This window comes from Hippopotamus amphibius, chromosome 4 (genome assembly GCF_030028045.1).
Source record: "Hippopotamus amphibius kiboko isolate mHipAmp2 chromosome 4, mHipAmp2.hap2, whole genome shotgun sequence".
In the NCBI taxonomy this organism is placed as follows: domain Eukaryota; kingdom Metazoa; phylum Chordata; class Mammalia; order Artiodactyla; family Hippopotamidae; genus Hippopotamus; species Hippopotamus amphibius.
This window is the reverse complement of record NC_080189.1, coordinates 109779605-109800960: the sequence shown is the minus strand read 5'-3', so window position 1 is coordinate 109800960 and position 21356 is coordinate 109779605. Positions and strand designations below refer to the sequence as shown.

Sequence of the window (21356 nt, the reverse complement as noted above, 5' to 3'; positions counted from 1 at the left end):
TCAAAGCCAAAAAGATGATGAGAGGGAGGGCAGAGCAGATCACTAGATAGCATGGTGGGGCAGAAAGGTCAGTAGGAACCCCCTTGCTAGAACAGACAGCCCGAGGCAGCTCCCCTAACCAGTGAGTGGAGATTGTCTAAAGTAACATCTTTGGAAGGACAAGGTAGGAACAGGGATCAGGAGAGGCAGGTGAAGCAGAAGGTGGGCTGGGGTGTGTCACAACAGCAGGATGGTTCCTGGAAGGGCAGTGGTTCCCTGTCGGGGCAACTGTAGGTTTCACTGGCCTCCCCAAGCTGTGCCAGACCGTCTGGGTCTTGCGCGTCCTCAGTGTGTATCTAGGGTCAGCGTGTTTGTCCCCTCCTGCCTGCCCTTGTCTTTGGCTGGAGCATGAAAGCTGTGAATTCCCAGCTCTCTTCTTGGCCCAGCCCAGCATCACTTCTGTTGTGTCCTATTGGTCAGTCGCAGTGAGCAGAGTCCAGGTGAGGAGAGAGACCCAGCTTGTGACGTGGCAAGCGAGAGCGAGTTGGGAGCCACTTTCTATACTGTCGCGGTGGGCTGGCCTGTGGCAGGGGCCTTCTGCCCAGGCTCAGATGCTGGCTTTACAGTCACAGCAGCATAACCTGGATCCTTTTCTACTAAATTCTGGAAAACTCTGTTTTCTCCTCTGAAGAATACACATAGTAATAGTCATTAGCTCATAAGGCTACTGTGAGAATTGAATGAGGTCATCTCACTAATGTGCTTAGTGTTCAGTAAGTCTTAGCCGGTCTAATGTTTAGGTGGAGACTGGTAATTTGGTAGGTTTTTATTAAGGTTGGTATACCACTGCTAGTGCCCTGTGTGCATTCTCTCACTCCCATGGCTCCAGGATTGGGCTCTGGGAGCAGGATTTAGGTGAGGCAGACTGATGTGTGCAATTTCTCTTTCCTAAGCTAGATGTAAAAAAAGGTACTCACGCATATGCTTCTTTGACAAATATGTGTTAGAGTGAAATGAATTACCTTGAGATTCTGTATCATCGAGCTCTAACATTTCTAACTGTGTCATAAAATCCTCAGAATGTTGGCTGGGATAATTCTTTGTGCATGAAGCTGAAAAATGATAGATAATTTTTCACTTCATAGAACATAACATTGCTGTATGTTTTACAGATACTCTTATCTGAACTTTTAGTAACACAATCTAGGGAAAAATTGTATTTCTAGTTTAAAAAGTAGTAAAGAACCCCTCCCCCTCCCCGGCCCCAAACCTGTCATTTTACGTGTGCTTTTCTGGAAGGCAGATGGGTGGTGAGATGAGTGGATAGCAGGGTGCCTCACCATGACCTGGTCCTGGTAGAGCGAGTGAAGACTGTGATGCTGGAGATTCCAGAAGGGTGACAATGAAAATTCCTGTAGTTTAAAGATTATTGCAATAAAATTGCATGCAGTCAGTGGAAACATCAAGTTAACGTCTAGATGGTCATTTTCTAAAAGGTTAATCTCCACATTTTACCTGGGTGCATGGTAGGAGGAGAATGGTAGTGATCCTTTAACTTATGAAAAGTGGAAGAAGCAAAGCTGTATTGTGCTAGGGCAGTGATCCTTCTCTGTGTTTTGTTTTCTAAGAAATGCAGTGCTTGCTTGTCACTTTTCTCTTTACTCTTAAGAAATACAAGATACAGAGTATTCGTAGAGAACCCTCGTTCACTTTATTACTGAATTTTAAGTTCAAATAAAATTTTTACTACACAGTAGCTATCTTATCTAGTAATGATCATGCTGTTTTTATTGACTGTATTGTGATAATATCTAGTCTGTGAGATTTATGAGACCTTCTGCTGCACCGTCTGCTAGATAATGAGGTAGTGCGGCACACATGGAAGCTTTCTTTGTAAACGACCATTCTGAAATTTGGAAAAACTATACTGACCAATCACATCCCCTTTCATAGTGATATAGAAGTGATACAGAATACAAACACTTGTTTCATGCTTTCTGAGCTCACAGGTTTCCTATCATTGTACGTAATTTAATAAGAAGTATAAATAAATTAGGTGAAGAGAATTCAGATTTTACAGAAGAATTTTTATTGAGTAAATGATAGATAAAATAAATTCCAGGGTGGATGCTAGGTATTATGGAAATGTAATTTCCTTCCATACTAATGTATAAATATGATGTAATTCCAAGCAAGACTTAAATGAATTTCTTTTGGAATTTCATAAATTTAATTTAAAATACACCTTAAAAATAACTGGGTAAGAAGAGCTAAATCTGTGAATTCTGGAAAAAAAAAAAAAGAGTGACGTAGGGAATTTAACCTACCAGGACACATGTGCACATACACACGCATGTTCTTTCCTAAGAATGTTTGGACAAAGATATAATATAATGCAAATAATTATCATAATATGTTTTAATATGATGTGTAACCCCAAATCAACCCTCGTACATGTTAAAAACTTTTTCCTTTAAAATTTTTAAAAATTACAAGTCCAAATCTGCATTTTCTCTGAATAGCCTTAATCTTTGGTTAAATCTACCCTAATGAAGATACACTCGAATCCAGTCATACAGGGTCTTTTGTGTAAAGCAAGGTACATTTTGCAGTTGTATGAGTAATTAGCATTGTATAAACACACTCATCAGGATGTGAACTTAGCAACAAAGTATTTAAAATTACACTAAATCTTCCCCAAATATACTGAGTCAGTGAGTAAACTTCTGAGCCCTACCAAGTTTGGTAAACTGGGTTACCAACTTCGTAATGTACAGCAAATTCAGGAGGATATGTTGTAATCAGGAGGACTCTGTGTAATCACTCTGGCCTTTGAGCTTCTGGTGTCCTCAGAATTGCTTGCATATACATATACAATGCAATGGTAACATATAAGCACTATAAAATCATTTATCTGCAGGCATTCATTTCCTTATTTTGATATATGAAGTGTTTGATACAGATTTCTTGACCAAAGCCTCTATTGTGAAAACCCAAGGTAAGTTGAGTGTGTCGTCAATGTATTGAACTACATCTTAATATTACACAGGATTCCTTGGGGCCGAAGAAGACATTAAAAGGGCATAGGTGCCGAGGTAATGATTCACTAATTGGCCACCCTGGCAGCTTGAAAGCACACCCAAAGTGCTTAATGCACTCCCAGGCTGGGGTTGAAGGCAAGACAGATCTGGCTCATTGTGGGTGGTTCCTAGCTGAAACTATTTGAATCAAATATGTCTTATTATTGGAGGGAACGTACGCTGTAGCAACAGTGCATTAAGAATATTGTAGAAGGGGCTTATAAACCTATAACAGTTTCTTGTGAGATATGTATGCCGTTGGTTAATGCAGGCCATAACTGTTAATTGACCTAAAGGGGAAAATAGAGATGATAGTTTTTTTTCACTGATCCTCTCATTCACCTATCTAGCAGCCATTTCTAAAAACTGAATCTTTTCCAGCTACGAGCTGAAGACACAGAGGTGAAGACTTGCTCCCTTCCCTGGTGGCCCTTGCAGCAGTCTTAATCACAGGGCAGAGCATGGAGCTGGGACACCCGGAGAGGGGCTGAGGGCATGGCGACAGGGGCTGGGAGGCTTCCAAAGAGAACACAGAGCTGATGCTGGATGGCTGTCAGGAAAGTCAGATGGTTCAGGGAAGGAGGGTGGGGGGATGGCGTCCTAGCAAGGAATTTGGCCGTTTTGTGTGGCTGGACCTCAGATGTCTGACCTGAGAGGCTGCACATAACCCAGCTCTTCTCTCCTCTGTCCATCCCAGGCTCCCCCTGCTGCAGCTGCACTGGCCTCCCACAATTCCCTGAGCAGGACAGACGAATCCTGCCCTCCAGCCTTGGAGTGGCTCCTTCCTCTCACTGTGAGTTTCCCCAAGACATCCACTTGAGGATCTCTCTCCCTCCTTCAAGGCTCCTTTCAAATCGCACCTGCTCCATAAGGACACACCAACCCCCTGCTTACAATTGCAGCCCGTTCTTCTTTTCTGATATACCAGGTCCCTCTTTCTGACTCTACCTTTTGTTTTCCCAGAGCATTTTCCACCATTTCGCTTACTGTTAAAATTATTCATTCTCTTGCACATTTATATTTGTTTTCACCTGCTACAGTGTTAGCACCTGACTACTTTATGTGCTGGTGTATTCCAAAACACATAAGCAGTATGGAGCTCACGGTAGGTGTACTGCAGATATTTCCTGAATGAATGAACAAAAATATTAGGTCAGGGAATCTTCTGAAGAGGTAGAAAACATGGTTTGAAAGCTGTTCAGTTTGGACTGAAGGGGAAATCCCTTACCCACTGTTGTCACAGCAGTGCCGCCATGGTTACTATTACTTGGACTAGGAACTGCATCCTAACTGGCCCCACTGAGAAGACACCATCACCACCATGCTTGCAAGGAGACTCTTTGCTCTCAGCTCCTATTTATTCACTTCCCCACGGTTTCTCCCTGTTTGGCAGAAGATAGGTGGCCAGAATGATCCTAGAGGCAAAGAGACCTGTGAAAGTGGTTTTGGAATCTCCACTCTTAGGACTGAAAATCAAGACAGAAGGGGTTCAGCATGGGAGTGAGTGGATGGATTTGTAGTGTCTTCGCTACAGGACTCTATTTTATCTGGTTAGCTAAGTCTTTCTGTATATGACACTCTGCTGGTTATCCTGCCAGGTGCATTCCACCTATACTTTTCAGTTAAATTTTATAGCAACTCTTCAGGCGTGAAAGCATTTTAAACATAAGAAATTGGAGTTGAAAGAGGTCAAATAATATTCCAGGGGTTAATCATTTAAGTTAGTTAGTGATAAAATCAAATTTTGAGCTCAGGCAATTTTATTTCAGGATATATGCTGACCATGCCGGTTATCTACATCTGTTTCTGTTTACTCGTAAAAGGAGAAGGAAAGTTTTCACCTTGTGTCTCTTAATCAGGCTAAAAGGCACTTTGAAGTCCTTGACTGAATAATGCCTTGCAGAACCAACCAACTCTAGGCAAAGTGCTGACATCGGCAAAGTTTATTTTGCAACCATTTGGTTGTCAGTGGGCCTGCACATCCATTAGTGTTGGGCTCAGCTGTAAGATGTGGTATTGACAAGGTATAGACAGATAGACTATTGTAACTAGACCTGTTTGTATATAGACACTCAATGGAGTTGACACAGCAGGTCAGTGGGGGAAAGACTGACTTTTTAGCAAATGGTAACATTTGACTTTTGGTCATCCATTCAGAAAACCAAAACCAAAACCTAAGAAATTAGTTCTCAAATCACATCGCATATAAAAAAAGTCAATTCCAGATTGATTAAAGTCTTAAATGTGAAAAAGCAAAAATGTAATTTTAGAAGAAAGTAAGGAGAATGTCAGCATGATCATGAGATTTGGGAAGTATTTTTAAACAAGATGCAGAAATGCACACCATTAGGTAAAAGATGGGTACACTTGACTACACTTAGAAAATTCTGCTTGTCATAAAAAATTAAAAGACAAGCCATGAATTAGAAGAAAATATTTGAAACACAGAGGAAATCAAGTGTTTAGAATCCAGAACATACATATACCTATGTACACATATATATTTTCATATGTGTATGTAAGAAAATGACAGAGAAGAAAGTGCATAAAAGGCACAAAGAGGCATTGCATAGAAGATTTTATTAGGGCCTTCTATGGACCTCATGCTCACGAATAGTAGCTACAAATGCCCAAAGATATACAGAAACTATATTAGGGTTCTGGGGACTGGAGGGGAATTGAATGTAAGGCAAGTGATGGGCACTGAACACATTTCCATTTTTCTTCTAGTTTTTATGTCTAGGGAAGCTCTTGTTGAGGCAATAGGTGCCCTGGATGAGTGAGACTGATATAAACAAACAAACCAACAAACCAGAAACCCCCACCATCTCCTGAGCTGGAGGAACTAGAGAGAGAAGCCTAGAGCAGCCAAAATGACTGGAGAATGGAGAACCCTAAGAAGGAGGGGGAAAAAAAGAGGGACATCTGATTCTGAGTATAAATGCAGCCCAGGGCTGAACATTGGATCCCACATGCCTGTGGTAAACTGATAGCAGCTGCAACAAAGACAAAGAGCTGCAATAAAATCTGGTATCTTGTGCAACAGTGGCATGATGCTTTTTGCATTGAATTTAGTCAAGTTATTTGCTTGCTAAAATAAGAACATCCACACTCTTCCAAGCAGTGGAAGAAAATTCAGAATCTACACAGCATAGTAGATACAATCTAGAATTACTTGACTTACAAAGAGCCAGGAAAATGTGACAGCCGGCCTCTCACAACTCAAGGGACAAGATACATCAGTTGATGCCAACCCTGAGATGACTGAGGTTACAATTATCAGACAAGACCTTTAAAGTAGTATTGAAACTATGCTTGATGTGTTAAAGGAAAACATACTCATAGCAAACAAAAACACAGAAAATGCCAATAGAGAAATAGAAAATAGAAAAATGACTGAATAGAAAATCTAGAACTGATAAATAAAATACACAAAATAAGAAGTTAATTGGAAGAGCTCAATTGCAGATTAGAGATGATAGAAAAAAGGGTCTGTAAACCTGAAGATAGAGCAATAAAAAGTTTAAAATCTGAAGAAGTGAGACAAAAAAGTAGATGGAATCTTAGGGAACTGTGAGACAATTTCACAAGTCTAGCCTATGTGTAGTAGAAGTTCTAGAAAGGAGACAAAGAACAAAAGGAATCTTTGAACAAAAGGTGAGGGAATGAGACAAAAAAATAAATTGAGGAAATAATGGTCAGAGCCTTCTCAAATTTGGTGAAAGATGTAAATTGACAGATTTGAGAATAACAGTGAACCTCAAATAGGATATAATCAGAAAGAATCATGATTAGTCCCATCATGGACAGACTGCTGAAAATCAGAGATGAGAAAATCAGAGGAAAATGACAGATTATATACAGGGGAATGATGATTTTAATTATCACAGATTTCTTATCAGAAACTGTGGAGGCTACAAAAAGCTGAAAGAAGCCTTCTAAACTGCAAAAAGAAGAAACAAAACACCTCTTAACCCAGAATTCAATGTCCAGTGAAAATACCCTTTTAAAACAGAGTACAAATACTTTTTTTTTTTTGCAGAAAACTATAAACTAAAGGAAATCATTGCCATGAGACCTGTACTACAAGAAATGCTAAACAGTTGTTCAAACTGAAGGGAAGTGATATCAGAAGGAAACTTGGGTCTTCAGGAATGAATGAAAAGTGTCAGAAATGGGAAACTTATGGGCAACCATAAAAGGCATATTTCTCAATTTCTTTAAAAGCATATGAGTGTTTAAAGTAAATATAATGACATTGTCCTGTGAGATTTATAAGGTATGTATGTAAGATATATGATAACTTACAGGGTAAAAATTAGCAAGAGAGAGTAAATGGATTAATATGGTTGCCAATCTGTATTTTAAATGAAGTGGTGTAATATTAACTCTAAGTAGACTGTGAAAAGTTAAGGATGTGTATTGTAATCCCTAGAGCAACCACAAGAAAATGCAAGTCTGTACAGTTAAAAATGCCAATTTTTTTTTCAAAATAGAATTTAAAAACATTTGTATAATCTAAAAGAAGGTGGGAAAGAGGGAAGAGAGACAAATAAACAGAAGAACAGAGGGAACAGCAAATAAATAATAAAATGGTAGTCTGAACATATTGATGTTTACATTAAATGTTAATGGACTAAACACTCCACTTAAAAGGCAGAGAATATCAGGATGGATGGTAAAGGGAGAACCATGATTTGCTGTCTATAAAAAACATGATTTGGTTTAAATTTAAATATATACAACAGTTGAAAGTAAATGGATGGAATAATAAATATGCTGTTTAAACAGTAAGCATTAGAGAACTGAAGTTACTGTATTAACAGTAAACCCCTGCAATTTCAAGACCAAAATTGTTATCAAGGATAAGAGAATTCCAAATTGATAAAAGTGCCAATTCATTAGGAAGTCATAACAAACATAAATCTGTATGAACCTACTAAGAGAGCCTCAAAATGCATGAGGAAAATGTCAATAGTATGAAAGGGAGAAATAGGAAATTTCAAACATAGTAGACTTAAAAATCCTTCTTTTAGCAACTGATAGAACAACTAGACAAAAATTAATAAAGACCTAGAGGATCTGACTCTGTTGCTTATCGTGATCTAGTTGATGATAGAACACTGTGCCCCCAAAACTAGAGAGTATACACTCTTTTCATGTGTGTGTGGTTTGTTATCAAAGTTAACTCTATATATTGGGCCATAAAATGAGTCTCAGGAAATTTGAAAGGTTTGAAATCATACACAGTTTGGTCTCACCACAATAGAATTAAAGTTGAAATCAATAAGTTATCTTGAAAACCCCAAAATATTTGGAAAACATCACACTTCTAAATAATTCATAAGGGAAAAGAATCACAAAGGAAATTAGAAAATAATGAAGTGAATGATAAGAAAAGTAAAAGACATCAGTATTTGAGGGATGCATGTGGTGTTTATAGGGAAGTTTACAGCTTTAAATGTTTATTTAAGAAAAGGAAAAGGTTCTAAGCAATGGCCCCATGGTTCTACCTGAAGGAGATAGGAAAAGAGCGTATGAGAACGTCACTACTCACCAGAGAAATTTGGATTCAAAGCACAGTGGGACACCACCACATACTCATTAGAATTGATAAAATTTAGAACACTGACCCCATACCAAATGTTGGCCAGGTAGTGGAGGAACTGGAGTTCATCCCCTCCTGGTGCAGATGTACAGTGCTGTAGTCACTTTGGAAAATTGTTTGGCAGTTTCTTAAAGGTCAAATGTCCATCTATATGTGGAGAAATTAGAACTCTCATGCACTCCTGGTGGGAATGAAAAATGGTGCAGCTGTCAGAAACTGTCAGTTCCAAATTGTTAAATATGAGATAGTTAACCACAGAATAATTGAAATAAAATTTATCAGTCTTAAAGTGGCAAAAGGAAATTTACTATGCCCATTAAGAAAAAGAAAAAAATTTAATATTGAATATAGGAAACATGATTAAAAAGATAAAGATACATTTTAATATAATTATGATTATAATACATGTACTTATGTCAAATTACAGATTTGATGTGAGAGAAAGCAATGTTTGATCTGTAATTGACATAAAAATATTCAGAAGTGTTAAAAGTTACAGTATGGAAACAGATGCAGATACATCAGGCAAAAATAAAGCAAATGAACAGAAAAAGCAATTTTAGAGGGAAATGCAATTTAATTCAAAACAATAATGAGACGAGGGAAATATAGTAACTCCCCTATATATGAACGAGCTCCATTTCGAGAGCATGTGTGTGAGTCCAATTTGTTCGTCCAACAAAGTTAGCCTACGTATCTGGCTAACACAATCTGCTATATAGTACTGTACTGTAATAGATTATTAATACTTTTCACACAAATAATACGTAAAAAATAAAACATTTTTAATCTTACAGTACAGTACCTTGAAAAGTACAGTAGTACTGTACAACAGCTGGCATACAGGGGCTGGTATCAAGTATACAGGCAAAAAGAGTTGTTGACTGGAGGAGAGAGAAGGTGGGAGATGGTAGAGCTGAAGGATTGTCAGCAATAGGAGACGGAGGGCGAGCTGCAGTTTCACTCACGCCTGATGCTGATGGCACACGTTAGCATCTTTGATAGTTCACAACTTGAAGATTTGTATGTAGGGGATGTAGTCTACTGGAGAAATGAATGCACGATATAGCCTAAAAATTCACAGAGCAACAGCTGACAAAATTATAGGGAAAATAGATTTTACTCAGAGATTTTAACATGTTTGGTAGGAAATTTTCAACTCAAGTATACAGAAAAAGTACAAAGAATCGAACATACAGCAGTTTTATGTGTGCGAGTGTATATATGTATGCATACGTATGCACATGCATAGTCTGTATAAATATGTATAAAAAATAGAAATTCTCATTTCTGCAGCCCATATGGAATATTTACAAAAAAAGATTATGTAGCAGGCTACTCTGCATATCTTAATACATTTACAGAAGAAAAATAGAACAGTCTAAGTTTACTAAAAATACAATCAAGTTAGACCTAATTAACAAAATAAGCTTAAAAAAATCCATTTCAAAAAACCTAAAATACACTACCAAAACAATTTTATCTTGGAATAAAAAGGAAATCACAAGAACAATTTTGAAAACTGAATGACAAAGAAAGCATTACTTACCAAAATGTGAGGGGCAGCTCTAAAGCAATACTCAGATGGAAAGGTATAAATTGAACTATAAATACAAAGAAGACTGAAAAACAAGCTGAATTTTCAACTCAAAAAATGAGAGGAAAAAATGAACACCAGAGTAAAATCAAAGAAGAAAGAGGAGAATTATAAGGACAGAAATAATAAAATAGAGAACTACAACAAAAGCTGTCTTTGAAAGATTAATAATTAAATCTTCAATAAGACTTATATGAGAGAATACAAACAAAATCCAGAGTAAGAAAGGGATATTACGGTCACAAAAGGGTATTTAGTAAAGAATGCAAGAAAATTTCAAAAATTTCAATATCAGAAAATCTATCACATAATTTACCTCAAGAACTGTAGGAACAAAAGCCTCAGAATAGTCTCCACAGATGAAAAAAATATATTTAAGTTCACATCTATTTGTCATCTAAAAATCTTCAGAAAACTATGGAATGTTCTTAATCGATTCAGTTGATATTTATTGAGTGCCTACTAAGTTCTAGACATTCTTTATGTGCTGAAATATAACTTGGGATTTAATTCCTTTATTTTCATGTCACGTCAGTATTCGTGTAGAGACATTCCTTCACAGGGAAGATAGTTTACTCAGTGTATAACCATTATGTAAACAGCTTTGAGTTGGCAAATTGTGTAGCTGCCTCTCTCAGATCAGAGGCCTCTGTCATTCCTACACATAATGACTTCACCTTTTTCCTGTTTGCCTTTATGTGTATCAGCAAATATTAGCATATGTGCTGAATGTTATCTTAGAATTCTAAAATCCAGACCCAGGGTTATCAGAGTGTAGAACTACAGACTTTAGATTTCAGTGGGTAGACAGTTTGTGTGTGTATTTGTGTGGTTTGTTTTTAACTTGACCTTTCCTTTCCTTGAGAAGGACACGGGAGGCATTCCTAGATGGGTTCTTCACATTTCCTTGGTACAGAATGGCTCAAACCTAATTTTTTTGCAGGTGCTAAATAAAATCAAGACAGAGTTAAACAGATGGTTACACCTCCCTCTTCTCATCTCAGTTAGTCAGCCTGATTAAAATGGTCATTCTTTCAAAACTTGTATGTCTTATGTAAATGCATCAAATATTTCCACAAACCATATGTCCAATATCCTAAGTTAAGCATGAGTAGATTACTGTGAAAAGTTGTTATTGGCACCCATGGTAATAATGCATGCTCAGAGATCCTCAGAGGAATTCTGATGAGGTGTTTTTGTTTGATATACACCTACCAAAGGTGCAAACTTCAAAGAATTAAAAATAAGTCATTATGATATTATTAACAGTCAGTACCCCCAGAGGAATTCACTGTGCACTTGACAAAAATTAAGGCTTATGTCATATATAACAGAATGGCATTTTAGCCTTAAATAAAAATTTGAAGTCTTAAGTTGAAAATAATTATTTTTCTTTTTAAATTTAATTTGAATTTAACCTAACCCCATTCTCTACAGGGATCTATGTTGAGCAAGTAGGTCTAGAGTTTGGAATGAACAAGTCAGTTTACAGTTTCTGCTCACGTGACTGGCATCTGCTTGAAATGAGTTGAGTCGACCAGTTTTCCGGGTCTGTGTAGATGCAGCCGTGAAGACATAAGGGTGAAACCACCTCTAATGCTGCCTCCCTGCAGAGCTGCATATACACGTGGCATATCTCGGAGACACTCACCTGTGTGATTCTTAGGCACACAACTTGACAAGTGGTGTCAAGAGTATTTCACAACTTAAAGACAACTTGAAGAATATTTCACAACTTGACAAATGGTGTCATCAGATTAGCCTATTTTAGTATTCTATATAATTTTAAATCTAAAGAGCTTTGGGATAACACCAAGAGCTTGTAATATGTTCCAGTTTGGCACATAAGTTCATTCAGCACCTGTGAATATAGTTTGAACCAGTATTGTTAAAAAAAAGTTCACTCTGTTAAATATATTTGGAACTACTTTAAAATAATTTTGGGGTACAAAACAGGGATTAAGTGAATGGATGAGTAAATAAGAGAATTTTTGCTTAGGACCCTTCAAGAAGGTTGGTGGAAGGAGCCAAGCTGTGGTTTCAGGCTGCAGAGGGAGTCCACCACTTACTTGAGCACTTGGGGCCTCAGGTTCCATGCCAGCTATGGGAATGATAAGACCTCATCTAGGGTGAGATTACACCAGGTACTATCATGTGAGGAACCTCTCCTAACACAAGCTTTAGGAGCTCAGTCAGTCCCTCTTGTTCACAGCAATATTGATAAAATGCTTTAATAATTGACCATTTATGGAACTTTTACTCTGTACATGGAAGGTTTGAAGACAGAACACGTTTCTTGGGAGAAATACTGCCACTGATTTCACGCATTTAGATTTCCAGACCCCTTTTCAAGGTGTCAGTTAAAATGGCTGCTCACGGTTAGAGCCTTCTTTCGCGAGGTCTGTGCTGCGTGGGAATTCTTGAGTATCAGCCTAATTGGGACTGCCAAATTCCCTGTTAATTGGTCTGAAATTAAATTACCAACGAATCCCCCAGGCATAGCAAATGTTTAGTTATTCATACAAACACAGATCACGGACGCAGTCCCTTGCCGGCACGCTGACATATATCCCTTATTTGATGAAGTTTTACGTATGCTCCTACTTTAAGAATCAAAGCTAATTACTGGCTGTTCTTAATTTGAAATGTGTGATTTTAAAACAAACCTACATTTAATCACATTTTATTTTTTTGCAAAATACACTATTAACATATTAGTAGTGTTACGTAATGTCCACTTTTATTAACTTATCAAGTAGTCCAAATTTAACACCGCTGTGATTACATCTAACAAGTCCACAAATAGCAAATTTTAAGCTCTCCAAGAATCAGTGATAGAAGTAGACTACAGAAAAGCTGTGCTTTCCAATTCACTCATTCTATTTTCTATCTTTCCATTCCTAAGTAAGGTTCTACAGTGTAATTTTAATCAAGTAGACTGAATAAGAGGAAATTCTTCTGGTGTTTATATGTTTCGTCATTTATTCTTGCCATAATATAGCTCCTATATTGGGCTAAAGTCAGTGGAGTTACTTCTGATTTAAAGACAGTTATTTTTCCTGCTCGGGCTGAGCCTGATGCTCACATTATGTGTATACTTTTACCATGTAACTGAAGCATGAGCGTGTTTTTCCCTAAGGTCTTATATTTGGAGATGGAGCACTCTTAGACATGCTAAATAAGGCAGCTGGGCCACTATGCTCTACCAACAAAAATACCACAGATTGGGCAGTTTATAAAGGAATACATTTATATCTCATGGCTGTGGAGGCTGGAAGTCAAGATCAGGGGGCTGGAGTGGTGGGATTCTTGGGAGAGCTCTTCTCCATGTTGCAGACACCAACTTCTCACTTCATCTTCACGTGGCTGAGAGCGGAGAAGGGAAGCAGGCTCTCTTTTGATTCTTGTAGAGGCATTAATCCCATTTATGACTGCCCCACCCTCATGACCTCATCTAATCCTAATCCCCTCCCAAAGGCCCCCAACTCCTGATAGCATCACATTGAGAGGGGTAGTGTTTTGACATAGGAATTTTGTTGGGGGGGGGGCACAAACATTCAGTCCATAACAGACATCTTTCACACCATTGTGGCTACATATTCAGTTAAACCATCAAGCCATTGTCCCTTTACTGCTGACTCGCAGTCAGTACTGAACACCAGTTTTAAACACTGGAATCGCACTGCTCTTGAGCCATACCAGACCCATTAGTGGGATGGAAGTAAGAGCTGGAATAGGTGTGAATCGAAAACATCCCAGTCTTGCTGTGGTGGCACATTGAATGCTGAGGGAATGAGTATTTCTTGGGCACAGAGAATCCAAGTGAGAGATTTCAGTAGCCGGCTATTCTGTATGATTCAACAATGGTGTGGTGAAAGCAGCAGGAATGAAGGCAGCATGTGCCGATGTCCTCCGGGAAGAAGTGGAGAACTTGGAGAGTATGCTCTTATGAATTAATCTCATCTTCAGTTTAGTTCTTTTTTTACCTCCTGAAGCTCATAAACTGAGTGTTCCTTTTTTACTGAGAGACCAGAGCATCTCTCCTTAGCACGTGGGCCTTCTGCATCAAGTTACAGAGGTGAAGTTGGCCATTCTGAGAGTGCTAGATTGTGTCTGGTCCCTTCTCACTGGAAGGCTGCCTCATCCTACCATGCCCCCTGTCAGGTTTCCAGATGATTTCCATGATTCTCTCAATATGACCCAGTCTCTCAGACTTTGATGTTCCAAAATCTGCTTTCCAGCTGAGTCGCAACCTCCTGGCCACCCTCCCCAGTCAGGTCCTCCAGTCTCTACCTTTAGTTTCCTGGGAGACATGGGCCTGTGCTTATGATGGGCTTTGAGGCAACCCGTCAGAACCTGTAATGGCATATAGTATCTGTGCAGCTGACACGTGCATTATTTAGAAACCACTGGGTATGTAAAATGGGAAGATGTCCACTTGGCAGTTCAAATTGGCGCATGTCTGTCTTGTGACACTTCCTCTGCCTCCTGGAATAGAACTCAACCCCTCTTCCAGAACCTCCTGCAGAATATGTGCCTTGCATTTGTAGAGTCAGCCGGGGGGTATTTCATAACTCTGCCTTGGTAACCATGTGGTAACACGATTCACATATTTTGCAAGCTAGGAGCTTGGGATGATGAGTGGTATTAATAATGCCTGTCCGTGATCCATATCGCATGACTGGATCAAGTAAACTACTGCTCTCACCCCCAGAATGTTGAATACAATAGCAGAGTAATGTGAAATAAATAAATACAGTTCAGAGTAGGCTTTTGCTGAGCTGGAATGAACATTTGGCATGTTGAGCTGTAATCGGAAGTTAACCTTTAACCAGCAAATCCCACGGAGGGATTCCTCTTTCTAAGTATGCTTACTATCCTGGGCTGATCACATGATACCATGATACTCTGGTCCTTTTTTTCTTTTTTTCCTCTTAATGACAAGAATAATAAATTGGTTTGGGGGATGAATAAATTTTAATAATTATTGCCCTCCCCCCCTTTTTTTGCTTAAAACTTACTACCTAAGTGCCTGGAGGCCCTGAATTCCAGATGAAATACCTGGGTTTCTTCTGTTCCTGATTGTGAACACTGGTCTACTGTTCACGTATGCGGACTTGTGAGGCCGTCCCCACTGGTATAGGTCTATACCCATCACGGCGCGTCTCTGTCTGTGTGGCTTTGCTTTTGCCTGAATCTCTTGAGATTCATTATCCCATCCTTTTTATCTTTCATCTTTGTCATGTTTCCCCCTTAAGTGACTCTTTGATGTTTTCCCTGGGATTGCTTCTTGGGAAACCATAATGGTCTTGCCCTGGCTGTGGGCCTCCATCCTGGCATCCCTTTACTGTTTTCTGGGCATTATCACATCCCAGCAGGATAGCCATATAAGTTTCTAGTATCACCTCCAGACACCTGCAGGGAGCAGATGTGGAACAGATGCACAGTGGAGTTAATCTGTGGGCAGATCTGGACGCCTGAACCCGACGTTTCCTCCTCTGGCTGAGGCTTGCTGCCCAGGAGGAAGGTGATTTTGAGACACATGTAGCTTTTTGTGGCCAGCAGCCTGGAGTCTTGCCTGGGCCCTTCTCAGCAGCCCCTTGACCCCCGTTGTCAGTGACTAGTTCACATGCACAGTCCCTGGACAGAGGCACAGGAGCCTGCAGGCTCACTGTCCGGCACTGGGCCGCAGGTCTGCCACGTGGTCCCTGTCCTCCTGTGCAGCCTGCTCTCCTTTCCCCGCTGGGCCCTGTCTGTGGTCAGTCTGGTATCCAGGCCTGGGGGTCAGCTCCTTTTTTCCACTCTCATCACTCTGAGGACTGGAGTCCTGATTTCAACCCCAGTTCCCATGACTGGCCCCCATTATCCCTGAGCACCTTCTCCTCACCTGCAAACGACGCAGCAAAGACCCTTTGCTTGGGTTGTGAAGATTGGAGGAGACCCTGAAAAGCAGCTATGGCACAGGGTCAGTGAGCGTCAGCTGACTCTCCTTCCTCCTGCCTCCTGGTGGTGCTCCCCTTACTGCGTGCTGCAGCCGCGTGGGTCTGCACAGCTTCAGGCTTCCAGGTGTTCCACTGGAAAGTGTCCCATTGTCTCAGTGTATCCATCACCTACTGAAGGACATCTTGGTTGCCTCCAAGTTACAGCAATTATGAGTCAAGTTGCTGTAAACATCTCTTTAAAAATTTAAAAAGTTCTCTGCAGCCAAATGCAGGTGGCATTTAATTCTTCATGTCCCTTCCCACTTCCATCCCAGGCACGTCCTTTTTTGCCTGGAAATGCTGTCATGTGGGTTTTGAATATTATAAAAAGAAATCTTCCTAAGGAAAGTTGTTGTGGAGGGCACCTGCTTAATGGGAGGGGTGATTCTATTTCTTTCGTCCAGGAAGTTGGGGGTTCTCCTCAGAGGCCTGAGGATGTCACCCCTGTCCCCAGATGGGTGCCAGGCCCCACTGGAGAGATGCTCACAGCACCTTCTCCACCCTGGTTCTGGCCTGGGCCTGACACAGCCACAGGTCTACAAATCTTAGGGTGCCCACCAGGGGTGGAGGTCCGGGGGAAGTTGGCTGTAGACTGAGTGAGCGGCTGCACCTGGAGGCATTCCATGGGCCAGTGCCATTTCCAGAGTTTCTTTGCAGACCCAAACTACAGCTTAAGGGCCCAGCAGGCTCTCCATGGGTCTGCACAGGGAACTTCAGAACTTGACGTGGATCTAAACCAGCTGGTCCTTTCCTCCTCCCCAGACTCAGGCCACTTCCCTTGTATGCTCCTATCCTCACTCCTGTTAAGCTCTAGGAACACACAACGTCACTGCTCTATTCTCTTTCCAGTTTCCAACTTCTCTCTCTAAAGGGCCTGCCTTTCATGGGCATTTAAACCTGAACAGACAGATAAAGGGGACAGAAGCCTCCATCACCGCCACTTCCACCACCAGCATCTCCCCCTCTTCATCCACAGCCATGTTTCATGAAAGAGTGGTTTGTATTCTCATTTCTCACTCTTCATTCAGTTTTCATATAATAACATATTTCATTTCATTTCTCTCTTTTTGTGTTGTTAAATGGAAGGGATGTTTCTTTCTCCTGTCACACTCTCAGGGGAATTCAGTCTCTCTGGTCACTTTTTCCTTCTTTCCTTTGCTTTACCACACCATATGTTTCTGCTCTTTCTACCCAGCTTGCTCCACCTTAGTCTCTTATTCTGACTTACCTTCTCTGCCCGACCCTTCAACCTGAGACTAGTTCAAGGCTCTATCCTCAGACGTCTCTGCCTATGTTCACCTCATGTGTTTTCAGTTGTCTGCTCTACATGTGTAGTTCACAAACAAGTCTCTAATCCAAGAGCTCTCCTCAGAGCTTCAGAAAAGTACCTCCAGCCATCAGGTTGGCAGTTCCATTCGGGTGTTAAGGCTGATGTCCACCCAGGTGCACAAGCCAGAAATCTGGGAGTGTTCCCCAGCTCTCACCTCCTCCTTCCCCCCCCATCCCTGTGCAGTCCATCACTAGCCCCCCAGTGATCTTGCCTCCTGGCTGCACCCCATTCATCCTTTTTTGTCTCTGTTACTGCTTAGTCTCTGTGTTACATCACCCCTCGCATCCCCTGTTTTTTACACTCATTTTTCTGTTCTGCTCTTGCACCTGAATGACCTTTGCATTCAAGGCTTTATTACATTTTAAATGCTTCAGTGGCTGTTTGGGGCGCTTTATGAGCTCTCAGTCTATAACGTGGCTGACAGCACCTCAGGTGCCTCACTCCACCTCTGCTCAGGCTCCCTCTCACCTCCGGGCTTCAGCCTCACGTCCTTCTCTCCATTCTGGGTGCTTCACTCCCCTGTTCTCTCTGGATGAGACACCTGCCTCCCCATGATACTTCACGAGCTCTTCTCCTCCTTCAGACTTCTGGGAAAATGCTGACCCCGTGGTGGCCCAGGGTAGCTCAGGTCCCATCACACTGTGAGCCCTTCCTCCGGGCACTGGTCATCGCCTGAAATTGTGTGTGTGGATGAAGATGGGACCCCTAACCTCTAACACAGAGCCTGACCCATAGCAACTATTCAGTTAATATCTTTTGAATGAATGAACAAATAAATGAATGAATAGATCAGGGAGAAAGAGGACAAACCCATTAAATGGCGAGTTAAGGTAGACCAGAGTTTCATGTGATGGAGGGATCCTACGTACAGTTTTAAATGCCTTCGTTTATATTGAGTAAGAATGATTCATTTAACGTTGCCAAGTACCAGATATTTTGACAGGCGTTTCCTCACAGGAAGTACTTCCCAGTTAAATCCTCAAGGTTTTCCATCTTGGTATTTGATGCTTTCTGCAGCTGGTTCTCACATGGCGCTGATTCTTCCCTATCTGGAGGCTTGCCTGGAGTAACCTAGAGGTGGGGGAGGGAGTGGGGCCTGCACGAGTGGGCACAGGCAGAGAGCCCCTCTGCTTGCAGGGTGCCCTTCTTGGGAACCCATGAAATGTATGGCAGACAAGATAAAGATCCAGAGTGGCTGAGAGCCTGGGCGGTTCTCTGCTTTCTCAGTGGTAAGACAGTCTTCCTCCTGTTTCTGAGCACTGTTACCTGACACCAACTCTTTATTGAGGTGAATTTGAGCCCAAAGTGGGATTTCTAGGACAGATAAATTGAGAACTGGGAGTTTGATCAAGTTTTAAGGAGTTTTTGAAGATTATCTCTGCTCACCAGCTTCCTCACAAGTCTTCCAAATCCATCCAGGTTACATCTTGAGAACAGATTTGTAATTTTTTCATCATAATTCAGTCCCCTGAGGAAAGAGCAGCTCTGAATGCCTTTAGCATCTCCCTGCTTTAGGAGTAGGCTGTGAGCAGATATAATAAGCCGTTTGTACTGTTTTGTTTGGGAGGTAGCATTGTCTAGATTTTTCTTAGACAGTGATTAAGTTTATCGAGCTGAGTGTTAACAGACGGATTTGGAGATATAGACACACACTGGTACGCGTGCATGTGAGCACACACATTTTCACACACTTGCTCAAATACATTTGACAGCCAACAGGCAGAAGTGTTTGCTCTGTAAGCCTGGACACCCTTATGACAAGTAATGGGAGCGTGTAGCTTATGTTTTCTATTTCTGTAAGTATGTGAGATACGTTGTTTTGCTTTTGCGTATCTGCAGATGACATGTATTTTCAGATTTTAAGAAGTGCATATACCGGTTTCCCTCATAGGATACAGCAGCTTCATGGGCCAGCCTGGCTTTTCTGGTGACTGGGTTCCTGACCTTTTTCTCAGCATGGTCACTGCTGTCCTTAGAGAGATGGCGTGATCTCTGCCATAGTTGTTCGTTGTCTGTTTTGAATCTGGGCAATGTGAGTGTTCTTTGTTTTCCACTTTCCTGTACTAAGCATGAGTCCCTTCTTATAAAAATATAAAAGCATGAATGTATGCTTGCTGTAGAAAATTTAGAAAAAAAAGAAATTAGGTTAAAACCACTAATATATTCTTGCTGTAGAAAATTTAGAAGAAAGATAATGTAGGCTAAAAAAACATCAACAACCCATGATCATGTGCTTATTTAATGGCTGTTACCACATCTTTAAAATATCCACTAAGCAAAGGTTACATTGTCTTTTGTGTCACTGGCACTTTTCTCAGGGGACAGTCATGCTTGTAATGTCAACTCTTTTCATTATTTGTATGAGAACAAATGCTTGCTTTCCCTAAAAGAGATGTAGCTTCCCTCTTGAAGCTACAAAGAGAGCTATAAGTTAATCTTGCCGAGTTTGGTAGAAGTTCAAGCATCATCCAACATTTTCAGAGACTGAGTGGTTAGTTGGCAGGTTGGTTTAATGGTCTCTCATTTGCCTCTGTTCCTCAGAGGGAGGAAGGAAGGGTAGCAATACTACATCCACAAATATAACAGTATTTATACTGTATACATAATAATACTATTTTTAATTGTAGCAATACTAGATCACAGTGGAAATTGTTAATTAATATCCAGTTATACAATACTGCTACACTACATAACTAATAATACTGTTATTAATTGTAATGATACCACCATGACAGTGGATATCATTGTTATCCACTGTTATACTGTTTATACTATAATTAAGAACGCTATTAATTGTAGTGATACCACAGTTACAGTGGATATTGTCGATAGTCTGAGGTGAAAGAAATGTAATTGAAAAAGAAACATTTGAGCAAATCTTAAACATAGAATGCATTCCCTATATTCTTAAAATAAAACAAACTCTTGGTGTAAACCTTTCTTCCCCTCTCTGGAAGCTTATTATATTTACATTTGACTCTCCTTTTACCTGTCATCAGGCACGAATGTATATTCCAAGTCGGTGCTGAGCTGTTGAATAAAACAAAAAAGTGTATTCAGGATAAGAGTGATAAAGAAATTCTTTTCCTTAAAAGGGGAATCGTATATGTGCATTTTTTTGTCGCACACTTCAGACCTCTACTAATAGGTATTTCCAGGCTCTGCTTCATAATCCTCAGAAATCTCCTGGTGAGACTCTTCTATATATGGTTTGACTGAAAGTAAGAGGCAGAGTTTCTCTTTCTCTTAAAGAAGTAGCTGCAGGGAAAACCCAGAAATACAAACCAGACATTGTCATTCAGACACACAGACCTTGTGGAAATTAGCAGAGGTGACTCCCTCCCTTCCTCCCTTCTTTCTGTATTTCTGTATTTCTTCCATTCAGCAGCAGATTTGACCAGCACAAGACTTTTTTTCAGACATACTTGTCTTGGGAGTTTGTGTAGATTGTTTTTTAGGTAGTACCAAATTTTCATTTTTGAAAACTACTTTATTATAGCAGCAAAACCATTGCTTAAGTTAATCTTGTTTTCTGAGAAGGAACTCAAGACGAAACTGGTACTGTGACTTCCTGGTGTGTGGTCCACGGTTCTCTGACCCAGCTTATAGAAGATCAGATGAATTGCTTGTTTATTTACTTAGGGGGCAGAAAAGTGAAAAGACACTATACTACACGTAAATTCTCAAGTAATTTGAAAAAAACCTCCAATTGAGAGAAACATTGACCTTTTTATCCAGTTCTGAAGACACATGCACACCATGGGAAAAACAGCTGTGAAGA

General features: G+C 40.3%; 1 long non-coding RNA gene across 1 annotated transcript in view; it reads left to right on the top strand.

The window, feature by feature from the left end:
* LOC130851622 (uncharacterized) overlaps window positions 1-21356 on the top strand; it is a 74548-nt gene that overhangs the window by 2952 nt on the left and 50240 nt on the right. Inside the window, exon 2 of the long non-coding RNA XR_009053233.1 lies at window positions 3757-3852. This is a non-coding gene — a long non-coding RNA (uncharacterized LOC130851622). The remainder of the gene's footprint in view (window positions 1-3756; window positions 3853-21356) is intronic.